The following is a 16,194-nucleotide window of genomic DNA, read 5'->3' as shown; positions in this document are numbered from 1 at the left end:
ATAAACCCACAGATTTATGGTCAACTAATCTCTGACAAAGGAGCAAAGACTACGCACTGGAGCAAAGAAAGTTTGTTCAATAAATGGTGCTGGGAAAACTGGGTCACTACATGCAAAAGAATGAAGCTTGACTACTACTTAACACCATGCACAAAAACCTACTAAAAATGGATTGAGACCTGAAACCATAAAATACATAGAAGGAAATATAGGTGAAACACTACATGACATGCACATCAAAGACATCTTTACAGACACATCACCCAAAGCAGTGATAGTGAAGGCAAAGATAAACAGCTGGGACTACATCAAATTAAAGAGCTTCTGCACAGCAAAAGAGACAATAACCAAAACAAAGAGAAACCCCACCGACTGGGAGAACATTTTTGCACACAACACTAACGATAAAGGACTGATCACAATAATCTACAAAGAGCTGATGATACTCAACAAAAACAAAGAAAATAATCCAGTCAAAAATGGGCAGAGGAGCTAAAAAGAAACTTCTCTGAAGAGGAACTGTAAATGTCCAACAGGCATATGAAAAAATGTTCAACATCACTTGTAATCAGAGAAATGCAAATCAAAACTACAATGAGATACCATCTTACACCAGTGAGAATGGCACATATTAAAAAAAAACTAGCAACAACAAATGTTGGCAAGGTTGTGGAGAAAAAGTTACTCTCCTGCACTGTTGGTGGGAGTACAAACTGGTCCAACCACTATGGAGAGCTGTGTGGAGATTTCTGGACCTACTAAACATAGAGCTTCCATATGATCCAGCAATTCCACTCCTAGGTATTTACCCAAAGGACACTGAAACATCAATTCCAAAGAGCATTTGCACCCCTATATTTGTAGCAGCACTATTTACAATAGCTAAGCTTTGGAAACAACCCAAATGCCCAAAAATAGATGACTGGATCAAGAAGATGTGGTACATATACACCATGGAATATTACTCAGCATTCAAAAAAGATAAACACATGCAATTTGCAGCAATATGGATGGAGCTGGAAGGGATCATGCTCAGCGATATAAGCCAGAAAGAAAAAGAAAAATACCGGATTTTCTCACTCATAGCAAGAATCTAGAAAACTTAAATAAGGGACCAGGAAAAAGAATAACTATAAGAAAGAAAATATCAAAATCAAGGAACAACTATGAACCAGAGACACTCTATGGGGGTTAGGAGGCGGGAGGGAAGGGATGGGGTCAAAATAAGGGGGTTGCAATTGTACGGCGAATATAAAAATAAAATTTAAATAAAATGTGAAAAAAAAAAGAAAAAAAAAATTCAAAATAAATAAATAAATGTGTTCCTAAAGCTAAAATATTTTTGCTCAATTGTACTTGAAACACACTTTAATAATCCAAATTATCATGTACTAAAAAAAAATAAGAGGATAAAATGGAAATGCTGACAGACCTTTAACATAAGCTGTATCATTTTATGAATATGCCACTAATTTAAAATAGAGTAATCCAAAATCCCTTAATATTTTTGAGTATATTAGCCATCTGTATTTTATAATTTACACATATAGATAGTAAATTGGAAAGATACAACTATAATAAACTGAAAAATCAGATCAACTTGGACTATAAAACACAATGCAAATAAATAGACGTGTGATAATTTTAGGTTGGTGTTTCATCTTTATTTAATAATATTGCTTCCAATAGCTTCCAAAAGGAAAAAAGTATGCCCAAGTTATTCTTTAAGTACTTGTATTTGAATGAGTTATAACCAATAAAATATTGTATCATCCTGCTGAAGTGAACAGATCCCCTAAATAGGCAAGTTGCTTTCAAGATCCTATTATAACAAAAGTATAATTAACAATAGTAGGTGTAATTATTATTTCTTTATTTAATGAAAAATTTTTCTTGACTCTATTTCCTTTTAATTTCAATATAGAAACTAACAAGAATGAGAATAGTGAACCAAATTAGAAAATTGTCATTTCTTAAAGAGATATATTTTAAGATATTTATATTTGCTTACAGATTTAGTATTTACTCAGAGAAAACAATGATTTTCGGATGAGTACATGAAGCTTCTTTCTTACAAATTCCATTTCACATGATTTTATTCTTTCTTTCTTTCTTTTAAAGATTTATTTATTTATACAAGCACTGGGTACAGTCAGAAGCGCGGGAGGGGGGGAGAATTCACCAGAGCCAGAGCAGGGAACAGAAGGGCAGACTGAAGAAATACACTGCTGAAGGGAGCAGCGGGCGCCACAGGAGAGGTTTGCACACCATGTAGGACCTTCGCCGGTGGCCAGAGATCAAACCAGCATTGCAGAGGCAGCAGGCAGCCTCACAGCCCAGCACTCAACCACTGTGCCTCCGGGGAGGCCCGTTCACATGATTTTGATGATGAACTTATTTATAGTCCAGTTAGTCAATTTTTCAGATGGGACAAGTGAGGAAGGTCAGGTTAGTCTCCTTATTTATCCATCTGTCAAACACTGATTTTTTTTGACTTAACATTTAGCAATTTGTTATGAATTTGTTTGGCAAGTGAGATCCCACTCAGATACTAAAATGCTGTGATGTGTCAAAATTATGGACATTTTTTTATGTGGTCAAAAGGTAACATGAAAGGGTAAAGTGATATTTATAAGTAGGCTATGAGGCCACATTTTTGTAAGTAATATAAATATACATTATAAGTATTTTCTTTTTTAGAGTGAATTTGCAAAGTAAAAAAAAAAATGGAACACTTTTGTTTCTTAACTACCACACAATCAATCAATCATTTAATTAATTAATTACCTTTTTTACTGTTGGGGCTATTTATATTTGTTTTAGGCAGGATATATTTCAGATTTTTTACATTTCAAATTTTCTTCTATGTCTGGTCCAAATTTCTATGAAAGTATATGATGATGATTGCAGAGATTAAAGTAAATTTTGTGGTGTACTTATAATTTCCCTCAAATTCAGTCACATGACATTAACCAAAATATTTATAAAAATCAATATTTGTAGGGACTCCCCTAGTGGCGCAGCAGTTGTGCGCAGGGCTGTGAAGCTGCCTTAGCCTCTGCAGGGCCGGTTGGATCCCCAGCCGCAGGCGAGGGTCCCACACGGTGTGACAGACCTCTCCTGCCGCCCCCGGTGCTCCCCTCCCCAGTGTATTTCATCAGTCTGCCTGTTCTGTTCCCTGCTCTGGCTCTGGTGAATTCTCTCCCCTTCCTGCGCTTCTGACTGTACCCAGTGCTTGTATAAAATAAATAAATAATTTTAAAATAATAAATAATTCTTAAAAAAATTATTTAAAAAAATAGAATAAAAAAGTCAATATTTGAGGGGCCTCCCCGGTGGCGCAGCGGTTGAGCGCTGGGTTGCGAAGCTGCCCGCAGCCTCTGCGGTGCGGGTTCTACCCCTGGCTGCTCCCCGGCCACCAGAGAGGGTCCCACATGGCGCGCAGACCTCTCCTGCCGCCCGCTGCTCCCCTCAGCAGTGTACTTGGGTCCTTCTGCCTGCTCTGCTCCTCGCTCTGGCTCTGGTGAATTCTCTCACCCTCCCGCGATTCTGACTGTACCCAGTGCATGTATAAACAAAACAAGCAAACAAACAAATAAATAAATAAATAAATAAAACATGCCTCTATAAAAAAAATAAGTCAATATTTGTAAGTAAATATTATATTCTTGGGGTAGAAATAATGAAGAATAAAAGTAGTCAAGATTTTAATGCTTCAGTTTCAGAAATGACAATTACATAAATACTGCATTATATATTTTAGATCTATATTTAAAAGGTCTGACAGAATTTATTTGGACCAAAGACAATACATTTGATAAGGATACTGGTAAAAGGAAATCAATACAATGTTAAAATTGCATAGACAACAAAGTAATGGAAAAATATATTTGGCCAGTAGTATATATGAAATGTGTCTGGCACAGATCATTTGCATAGGAGATCCATTAAACTTCAGATGGTTCAAGGTCAGATTATAGGAACCTATGAATGCTAAATTATGTATCTTTTACTTTATCCTAAGGCTTTTGAGGCCATGGAAACCGCGGTCTAATTAAGTTGTTATATGTAATATTGCTTACTTTTTGTGAGAGTAGTTAAAATGGTGTAGAGAAACTAAGGATAAGGACAAAATATGCAGTTACTAGGTAGAAGCAATTGTGAGATTCTGTATCCAAAGTTTAGTGATGCAACACCAGAGCAAAGAAGAGGGAAAATAATATTGCGTTAACATTTTAATTTCAGAGTGTGACCTGAGTTATTCTTTTAATAAAGGTGAAAGGTAAATACAATGTCAAATGCAAGTTGGGGTCGCCCTATCCCTTCATATCTAATGAGATACCATATCATGTGGAAAAATACGTTTTCAAATATTAGGAATTCTATGTTCTCACGCCCCTTCTGTCTCTGAGTTCCTCTTTCCATTGATTTAGTTAAATATATGGCAGTTTCATTGTCTTGCAACTTTTGCTTTTATTCTAGGACCTTACTTACACATAGAAATAATTGGTTATGGCTTTTGTTCAACTAGGACACTGTCAATTTGTTTGGAAACCTTTCACTTGCAGCAATATAAATAACATAAAATGGAATATTTCAAGCCCAGTTTTTAAAAAGACAAAATTTGGTTGTTGGTCTCTTCACTTGTTCTACTATCTACCTCTGTGTTATTTTTTTTTAAATTTTATTTTATACAAGAACTGGGGTTCAGGGGCCTCCCCGGTGGCACAGCGGTTGACCGCCATGCTGCGAAGCTGTCCGCAGCCTCTGCAGCGCTGGTTCGATTCCCCACCAGCCAGTGAGAACCCCACATGGCGCAGCAGACCTCCGCTGCCTCGCCCACTGCTCCCCTCAGCAGTGTCTTTGGTCCGTCTGCCTGTTCTGCACCCCGCTCTGGCTCTGGTGAATTCGCTCACCCTCCCATGCTTCTGACCTGTACCCCAGTTCTTGTATAAAATAAATAAATAAATCTTTAAAAAAAAAAGAACTGGGGTATATAGGTCAGAGGTGCGGCAGGGTGAGAGGATTCACCAGAGACAGAGCAGGGAACACAACAGGCAAACAGACCAAAGACACTGCTGAGGGGAGCACCGGGTGAGGCAGGACAGGTCTGCTGTGCCATCTCCCAGCCAGCCAGGAATCAAATCCGCACTGCAGAGGCTGCAGACAGCTTCAGTATCAGGTGAAAACAAACCAAAAAAGAGAAAATAAATCAACCCCCCATTTTTTAAATTTATCTGTATAAGTAGAGAGAGACACACAACTGTTAATTTGGGGGTCTACACTGAGGTTCTAGTCTCTGTTCTATAACCTGTCTTTCCATACATAAATCTTTTATTTCATAAACAGAAGTAAGTCATGTTGTGAGGAATCTGATACCAAAGGAAATGTCAGTTGTCATGTCCTTGGAATGATTCTTCTTACCACCAATTTAAACCAGCCCTTGATGTAAGTTTTTATTCTCTTGGATTTTCAAGTGTCAAATCTTACAACTAGAAGTACCTCTGTTTGTCAAGTGATCCCTAATACCCTCACCCTCAAAGTAAATCTCACTTTTTACATTTAAGTGAAATTATTTGTTTACATCTTATGTTCCCTGAGTAGAGCATAGTCAGGAATTCAGTAAAAGTCAGGAGTGCAGTAAAATGTAAACATCTACATAAGTAGCATCATAGAATAACAATGGATATTGAATGGATATGCAACATATCATGAAAGGGAGGGAAATCATACTCTCATTTGAACATGAGCTGAATGTGTTTTTTTTGCTTCTATATGTTGCTCTAATATATCATTGGAAGTGATTTCCATACATAGGCACATCAGCTCTCATCTGAGAAATTTTACTACTTCCCTGACAAAGGAGTTCCCTTTTACTCTAACATTCCTTTAGAACTTTAAGTACTTTGTTCTATTCTTTCCCTGTTTTAATCCCTAATTTGTAATTGGTCTATTAAAAATAGATTGTAATATATTGTAATATATGACAGTAGAATTTGGGGGATGAGGGACTTCACAATTAGAAGCAGGTCAATAATATGAATTCAATTGATGTTTCTGAAAAATAGAAAGAATAATTTATGTAGTTTTATTGAGTCAACATGACTGTCCTTTCCGAGAATTTGTACCCCAGTGTGAGATGAAATCTCTGCATCAGTTTTTATTAATTGTCATAGTTGTCTTTCACCTGCTTAATGTCAGCATTTCTCCAAATTAAGTGCAATTATGATGTTAATCTAGTGTTTATAAAAATCTATTTCCTCTAGCAGTGTAACCCATGAATCACAGGGTACAGTGGAGATCATGTAGAGAAGCCATCTGTGCAAATGGAAATTTATTATACTAGTTGTAAAAAGTTCGTATTTATTATGCATGAAATGTTGAATCATTTAATGGATTTTTAGATAAATACCTAAATATAAGAGAACCATCACATTGCATGACTAAAAAAAGAATGGTGATTAGATATAACAGTAAAGAAAATTGTTAGTATCAAATGTGGACTCCTGTGATGTTTGCTCTATGACCTGAGTTTTCAGTAGAAACTCTAGGGTAAATATATTATTCCATGTGACACTTCATATTCTTCAATCCTTTTCTAAAGTCACTCACTTTGTAGCTGTATGATAAATATTTCTCTGCATTATGTTGCATGTCTGTGTATGTGTCTACATGTGGATGAAGGTGGATTTAAAACTATTTAACTTTTTAAAATAAAATCCAAATATTTGAAACAGAAAACTATGTACAGCTAGATTATCTTCCTGTTGTTTTTTTTATTTCTTCCTTATGGTGATTTGATGACCATGCCTATAAAACATACTGATTTAGAGGATGTTTAGCTATTGGTGGCAATGAAGGATGGAGGGGTAGTGAATACTGAAATATGAGAAAATAAGTCAATGTATTAAAGGAAAATCAAGCTACTTTGAGTATAAAAGACCCAAAACATACAACTCTGTTTATGGTGAGAAAAGAAGCAATGATGGTAAGAGCTACTCATTAAAGTATTATATGTACATGTAATATAATTACAGGGAAAGTGTTATCAGTGAGTTAAGTAAATTTTAGGAGTACCTAAGAGCACTTAGCACATATCTGAGATTCTATAATGAAAAAAATATGTGATTTCAAAGGAAGATGGTGGTAATTGACCACTGAGAGAGAGTGAATTTGCCTGAAGGCTGTTGAAAGGAAAAAGCATTTCATTCTCCTTTATTTATAGCCCATCTGTTTGTATATTATCTCAGACATGTATTTATTTAGTTTTAATATACTGTTAAATATGAATATTTTCATTAAAATTGAATCTGTCACATTCCCCATGAAAAGTCATTATTCCTGATATTTTCCTTCTCTCCTCTCACTGTCATAGGCATGATACTTCTCTACTTGCCCAACTTTTAAACTAAAAAAATCTTTCTCGATTTTCTACATGTAATTTATAGAAAGTCCTAAAATTTCTATGTCCATTTTAAAATTGACTTGCCTTTTACATGTCATAAAATAGCTACCCAATCTCATTAAGTTTCTAAGTATTATTGTACAGACTTTTCTTTACATTTGTTGTACAGAGACTTTTTTCAAATGTCCTTTCAATTCTTTCTCAAATTATGCTTGCTGTAATTCTCTAGTATTTTTTATTATTTTGTTCTGCTGCTCATAACCTATATATTCTAAATTATTTTATGTCAAATTTGTTTTTAGTATGCTTTTAAATATACACTAACATCCTAAATTATCATTTCTAATATTACAATCACCCTATTCACAATTTTTAGAATATAATTAATATTATCTTTTCATTTTCCTAAGCTGAAAATGTTACTCATTTCATTTAAACTTGACATTGCTTCCAGTACGTTTCCAGCACTGTATATTTAGGGACATAGGCTGAATGTTACCATGCCACACCCACTACTAAACATCTCATAATCTTCCAGCACAATACATTGACCAGCTCCGCCACAGCACCACAGTAGTAGAAGCTCATCCTCTCCCTCTGGCAGACTCAATTCTGCAGTCATATTTCTAGAATTTTATTTGCTTACTTATACGTTCATTTTATTTGTTTCACTATATCCCAAATATGAATGAAACCATCTGGCCTTTATCTTTCCCTTTGTATTTGTAGTTTAGCATAACCCCATCCATTTTCATCAATGTGGTCATAAATGACAAGATCTCATCTTTTTCGCAGTGAAGGGGTATTTCATGTGTACATATACCAAATTTCTTAATCCACTCATCTGTTTTGACACTTAAATTGTTTCTACTATTTGTATGCTATACTGTAATGAACGTAGAAATGCATAGATCCCTTCAAATTAATGTTTTATATTCTCCAGGTGTGTATCTAAGAATGGAGTTGGTCTATCATATGATAGACCTATTTTTAATATGTTGAGAACCCCCCATACTGTTTCTCATAGGGGTTTTACCATCTTACATTCCCATCAACAGTGTGCTAGGGTTCATTTTTCTCTGCACACTTGCCAACATTTGTTGTTTTGGTCTTTTGAATATGGATCATTTTCACAGGTGTTAGATAATATCTCCTTGTGGTTTGATTTGCATTTTTCTGATGACAAGTTATGAAGAGGTTTTTTTTTCTTATTTTCATGTGCCTGTCAGTTGTCTATCTTCATTGGAGAAGTACCTAAGTATCTCTTACATCCATTTTTTGCATTGTATTATTTGTTTCCTTGCTGTTGAGCTGTGTGCATTCTTTGTAGATCTTGGATAGCCTCCCTTCTCAGATGTATGATGTACAAATAGTTTCTGTCAATTGGTAGATTGTCTTCTCATTTTAATGATATTTTTTTCTAAAGAATTATTTTTATTTTATATATTCATATATTTTTTCTCTTTTATTTCTTCTTTTATTTCTACTATAAATGGTATCCTATTCCCAAGGACAACCCTGAATCCAATTTCATGGAGTGTTTCCCATGGGTTCTTTGTAGTCAGTGGTTTCAGATCTTACATACAAGTCTTGAATCCATTTTGAGTTAATTTTTTGTATGATTTGAAATAGTGGGCAAATTTTATTGTTTTGCTTATGGCTATGAAGTTTCCCCAGAACCATTTGGTGTAAAGACTTTCCTTTCTCAGATATGTACTCTTGTCTCCTTTGTTGTAAGTTAATAGCCTATATTACTTTTGGTTTATTCTGGGCTCTCCATTCTGTATCATTGACCTCTCTAATTTCAATACCATACTGTCTTGATTACTATAGCTTTATAGTATAGTTCAAAGTATGGGAATATGATACCTCTATTTTTTCTCTTTTTTTGTGTAGGTTGCTTTGACTATTTATTTGAATTTCAGTAATGTTTGTTCTAATTTTTTAAAGTCTATAAATGCAAGAACTTGGTTGTAGGCATGAGGTGGGGGGGGGGTGAGATAATTTACCAGAGATAGAGTGGGGAGCAGAACAGGCAGATTGACTGAAATATACTGCTGAGGAGAGCAGTGAGCTAGACAGGAGAAGTCTCCTGCACCATGTGGATTATCCCTGGCTGGGCCAGGGATCAAACTTGTGCTGTAGTATCCAGCAGTAGCTTCATAGCACTGTGTCATTAACCCTTGTGCTACCAGGTAGTTCCCTGTTTGTTCTATTTGTTGATGAATGCTATCAAAACTTTGATAGGGGTTACATTGTATTTGTATATTGCTTTGGGTGAAATGGTCAGTTTGACAATGTTAATTTGTTAAGTTTAATTTTAGGTATTTTATTCTTTATGAATCTTTATGGGATTATTTTCTTGATTTCTATCTCTTCTTGTTTGTTGTTTGCACATAGGAACACTATTTTTATATTGATTTTGTAACATGCCATTGCATTGTACTGGTTCATTCATTAAAATAGTTTTAGTATACTTTTAAGGTTTTCTGTTTATTATAGCAACAGCAATAGCAATAGCAATAATTTTATTTCTTTTCTAATTTAAGTTCTTTCATATCTTTTTTTGTCTGTTTTTCTGCTTAGGACATCCAATACTATTTTGAATCCTAGAGGTCAATATGAATACCTTTGTGTCTAATTTTATTTTTTTATTTTTTTCATCAAGTGATACAGATGTTTTATTTTTTAATAAATTATTTTATTTTATATAATTGTTATATCATTTTTCATTTTTGCATAATGCATGCATTTTCATTTTGGTTATAGTCACCATATAATTCCCACCCTCCTTATTCTGACCCTAATCCCTCTTCTCCTCCCCCGTCCCCCACTGTATTGTATCGCTGGTCTATAGTTGCTTGTTGACTTTGATTTTTACTTTATTGCAATTAGTCATTTTCCTGGCCCCTTGTTTAGATTTTCTAAATTCCTGCTATAAGTGAAGCCATCCAGTATTTTTCTTTTTCTTTCTGCCTTATTTTGCTGAGCATGATCCCTTCCAGCTTCATCCATGTTGCTACAAATTGCATGAGTTTATCTTTTTTGAATGCTGAGTAATATTCCATTGTGTATATGTACCACATCTTCTTGATCCAGTGATCTATTTTTGGGCAGTTGGGTTGTTTCCATAGCTCAGCTATTATAAATAGTACTGCTATAAACATAGGGGTGCAGGTGCCCTTTGGAATTAATGTTTCTGTGTCATTTGGGTAAATATCTAGGAGTGGAGTTCCTGGGTCATATGGAAGCTCTTTCTTTAGTAGTTTAAGAAATCTCCACACTGCTTTCCATAGTTGTTGGACCATTTTTCACTCCCACCAGCAGTACAGGAGAGTTCTTTTTTCTACATATCCTCGCCAACATTTGCTGTTGCTAGTTTTCTTAATATGTGCCATTCTCACTGATGTAAGATGGTATCCCATTGTAATTTTGATTTGCATTCCCCTGATTACAAAGCCATAATAATCAAAACTGCATGGTATTGGAACAAGAACAAACACATGTACCAATGGAACCAAATAGAAAAATCCAGAAATAAACCCACAGATTTAGAGTCAGCTTATCTTTGACAAAGGAGCAAAGAATATACAATAGAGCAAAGAAAGTTTGTTCAATGAATGGTGCTTGGGTCACTACATGCAAAAGAATGAAGCTTGACTACTATCTCACACCATGCGCAAAAAACAACTCAAAATGGATTAAAGAACTAGACATAAAGCCATAAAATACATAGAAGGAAATATAGGCAAAACACTACGGGATATGCACATCAAAGATATCTTTACAGACACATCACCCAAAGCAGTGATAGTGAAGGCAAAGATAAACAGCTTGGACTACATCAAATTAAAAAGTTTCTGCACAACAAAAGATACAATAACCAAAACAAAGAGAAACCCCACCAAGTGGGAGAAAATTTTGCACACAACACAGATGATAAAGGGCTGATCACAAAAATCTTTGTGATTTTCACCATTAAGTGTAATGTTATTTATGGGTTTGTTATATATTACATTTATTATGATGGTGTATGTTACATCTATCCCCATTTTTTGATTTTTTTTTTTACCATAAGTGGATGTTTAATCTTACCAAATCTTTCTATGTTTCTATTGATATAATTATATGGTTTTTATATTTCTATTGATGATATCGTGAATCAATTTTTAGATTTTGAACCATCCTTGTGTCCCTGGAATAAATCCTACTTAGTCATGAGGTATGATTCTTTTCATGCATTATTGAACTCAAAGATTTTGTTAAGAATTTTTACATCTATGTTCACCAGGGATATTGGTCTCTTGTTTTTGTTTTATGTTTAGTTTTGGTATCAGAGTAAAGTTGACCTCATAGAATGTGTTTGGAAGCAGTTGCACTTTGTTTTTTGGGAAGATTTTAGGAGGGGTGCATTAGTTCTTTGAAAATTGGTAAGATTCACTAGTGAAACCATATGTTCCATGGCTTACTTTTGATTTCAGTTTCAATATCCTTGCTTGTATTTGATCTGCTTGAATTTTCTATTTCTTAGTACAAGCCTTCTGTGGGAAAGACCTAGGACTCTGTTTTTCTTCCAGGGAGAAGGTGATTTCAACTTGTCTATTACAACTTGTTTATATCTAAAAAATAAGATAATTATGTTATAAGAGGAGGATTTTTTTTGTTGAATTTAGCAATACTTTTATATAAATGCCCATAGAAGGAAATAATTATCATATTACACTATTTTAAACTTGTGATGCAAAAAAACAATCCAAATAAAACTTTAGCATATTTCAACAGGGAAGAGAGGTCAAACATTATATATCAAATTTATCAAAGATATGCCTCATAAAATTGTAACTCTACTGATCATAGCTGGTCTTCTTTCCCAAACTGCTGTTTGTATGAGTTTGAAAACTCTTTGCTAAGTGCATAAATTGCGTACATTGTTTACTGATTTTCCTCTTGTGTTATGGAGAATAGTAACTCAGTTACTTAATTTTGAAAACCAGAAGAATTTGCCTGCTGGTAATTCATCAAGAATTCAACTAAATAAAACTTAAATATATTATTTCTAGCTGAAGATATGTTTTTGTTTATCCCCTGTGTTTATCTTTCATTTATTGATTTGATCTATGTAAATCAAAGCTTTACCTAAAGGCTCCAGAGCTCATGAACTCAGTATAAATCCAACATTCATCCTGAAGTATATCCTCAATTATTCAGTGGCTTGTTCCCTAGTCCATGAAAGGATAATTGATGCCTCTGGCTGCTTTTCTTTCCTCTCATAGCTTGTGATTTGACTGCTTTTCTTTGTGTGATTTCTTTCCTTAAGTGGATCCAAAATATTTGAAGAACAGCCAGAACATTCTAACAACCTAAACTTGAAATTTTAAGTTTCTAGCTTTTAACCAAATCATTATTTTGGTTAAATATTTTACCTTTGATATTACCTGATTTCTTTGTCTCTATTGTTGCTCAATTTTCTACCTCATGCAAATATCAGTATGCCACATGCCTTGATATGAGAACCGGATTTGTGTGATTATAATTCCTCTGCTTTCCTTAGTGTGGGTACTGTAGACTTAACAATTCCTTTCCTGTAAAAACTGCCACTGTCAGTAAACTTTTTATTAGTTTTCTTTGTGAACCTTCCCAATCTGAACATAAAAACTCAGAAGGGAATTTAAAAAGGAAAGTACATTTATTTGGGATAAAAGAATTACAATGTGGGCTACAGCAGACTCGGGTCAGAAACCTAAGTCATGTCCCATGGATGAATAAAGTCAGAATTTTAGAAAGAAGAATATGGTAAATGATTAAGGGAAATAATTGAGAGTAATATATATATATATATATATATATATATATATATATAAAAGCCAGGGAACTGGCTATAATATCTATATATTAGCCAGGGAACTGGCTATAATCTATCTATCTAGATAGATAGATAGATAGATAGATAGATAGATAGATAGATAGATTAGCCAGAATCATCAGTTTTCAAACAATTACTTGTCTGATGGCCTAATAACATGATTGTTTTTGGTTCAGTCCAAAAGTTTTGCCCTGTTCAAAGACACAGGTGAGGTAAGTATCTGTAGTGAATCCCTGGTCCAATTTTAAATAGCTATGTTTTTGTCAACTTTTAACACTTTATATCATTAGTTAAATGTTAGCACATCTGTGAATGATTTGGTAGATGATATAAAGCAGTAAAGAAACAAATCACACCGGGCCTCCCCAGTGGTGCCTGGTTGAGCGCTGGGCTGCAAAGCTGCCCCCAGCTTCTGCAGTGCCTGTTGGATCCCCCGCCACTGGCCAGGGTCCCACATGGAGCGCAGACCTCACCTGCCACACCCGCTGCTCACCTCAGCAGTGGGTATGTACTTTGTCATTCTGCCTATTCTGCTCCCCACTCTGGCTCTGGAATTCTCTCACCCTCCCGTGCTTTGTGCTTCTGACTGTACCCAGTGCTTGTATAAATACATACATACATACACACATACATACATACATACATAAAATAAATAAATGAATATTAAAAAAATCATCACACCATCCCATCTACCAATATTAGCAAATATTTATTTACTGAATATCTTTTGAAATATATGAAAATAATGAATATTTAATAGTATTTATTAACTTGTTATTTTCTGCATCAAATGATGCATCTTTTTTTGAAGAACTTAGAATTTTTGAAAAGTTCTAATCTAACACAATGTTGAGTTTTGGAAGAAACCCATGAAAAATCTTTCTAGCTTTGTTCAATCATTTTCTTTTCTTTTTTTTTTTTTTTTTTTAAGATTTATTTATTTATTTATATAAGCACTGGGTACAGACAGAAGCGCGGGAGGGTGAGAGAATTCACCAAGCCAGAGCGGGGAGCAGAGCAGGCAGAAGGACTGAAGTACATTGCTGAGGGGAGCAGCGGGCAGCAGGAGAGGTCTGCGCGCCATGTGGGACCCTCCTCCGGTGGCCTGGGAGCAGCCGGGGATTGAACCGGCACTGCAGAGGCTGCGGGCAGCTTCGCAACCCAGGGCTCAACCGCTGCGCCACCAGGGAGGCCCTGTTCAATCATTTTCATCATCTACACTCTACCCTACCTTTTTATTAATTCTAAAATTATCTTTTAATTCTGCCTCATTTTGCTACACCCTGCATTTTTATCATATTTCAGCAAGTGAGGGGAGGGTAAATTTTCATGTATAAAACAACCATTTCAACAGGTAAAAAAATCAGATCTGGATTATGTTCATATAACAAGAAATGACAAATAATTTTATTTTGCATCAGGAAAGACTTCACTCATGTCTGTATTGTTTCCTGATCTTGAAATTTAAATTATTCATCATTCACAATTATGTTATCTGGTAGTAAAGGAAATCTTTAAGTACCCCTATGGGTTTTCTAGACTGTCAGATACTCTAAAAGGAATCAGACAGATTGATAAGAGAAAAATGTCAAAAATAAGAGAGATGCAAATTTTTATGTGGATATATGTATATATTTTTTCATTTAGCAAATTATTTGCTTCTTCAATAAATATTTCAATTGATTTAATAAATAGCAAATAACTGTGAATGCAACTTCCACCCAGAGTTCAGGCTTGTCCCAAGAACACTGATAAAACTTATATTTTGATATGGCAGACTTTTGTTCCCCTGAAATTTCAACACAACCCTATCAAGTTTCTGTTCACACAAATCTATACTAAAGATTTTATGTACTTTATTTTTTTCAATATCATGACTACTTTTATTATTCATTGATTTTCAAAGGAAAAGTTTTTGATTGGTATTACAGACACAACTCATAAAAGGACATCTACCTAATGAAAAAGAAGGAAAACTAGAATCATGCCAGCCTCATTTCTCCTTCCCCAAACCAATAAAATGCATATATCTCTCATGCTTTATAATGATGCTCTTGGATCTTTTTTTCACTTATTCAACTCCTACTCTTTTCCAGTGGAGAAATCATTATTAGTCCTTATATATGTTTGTTGTTGAATCTCTTATTAATGCAGGCCTTCTAAATAATCTATAGGCCATTAATGACAACTACTACTAAATAAATATTATAAATATTTTGTGTGTGTTTAGCCCTATTACTTAAGGACATAGCATCAAAAATAATTGAAGAACTGGCAGGAGTGAAAATAAACAGCTCTGTTCAGAAATGAGAAAAGAAAAATCCATAAAGAAGGCACTTAAGAGAGCAAAAATGAAGCTCAGTTGACTTAGTCATACTGAAGAAATTTCCTCTATATACATGCATTGAAATATCAATTATTTTTACAACTTAACTAGCCAAATAATTTTGTATCTTTTATTTTTTTAATATCTGTGTTGACCATTAGTCTTTATACAAAAAATCCTAATTGTTTAATTAAACAAAATACTATAAATAGCTAAAGAATACAATAAATATGTGTAGTAACATGTAATATGGAGTTAAATGTAAAAAATTGCTGTCACATTTTATTTATGGATTTAGAATGAGTAAAGACTATTAATTACAAAGACCAATTTAAATTTATCTACTGAAAGACTAGTTTTTTATTTGAATTTTTGCATTTTATTCATCTTATAAAAAAGGTGTAAATTTTTATGATATAAAATTCTACAGGAAGACTGGGTAAAAGTAGGTTTCCTATTCTACCATATTCTAAAGGATATTAAATTGAGTTAATGATATGTGCTTTCTATAGAAGATCATAGGAAGATATGAAAGTAATTTCATGGAGTATCCTAAATTGAAAGCATTGTTATAAATGCTCCTTTTTAATGTTAGTTAAA

This window comes from Talpa europaea, assembly GCF_964194135.1.
Source record: "Talpa europaea genome assembly, chromosome: 4".
Classification (NCBI taxonomy): Eukaryota; Metazoa; Chordata; class Mammalia; order Eulipotyphla; family Talpidae; genus Talpa; species Talpa europaea.
The sequence above is the reverse complement of the archived record's forward strand: the minus strand, read 5'-3'. Positions refer to the sequence as shown.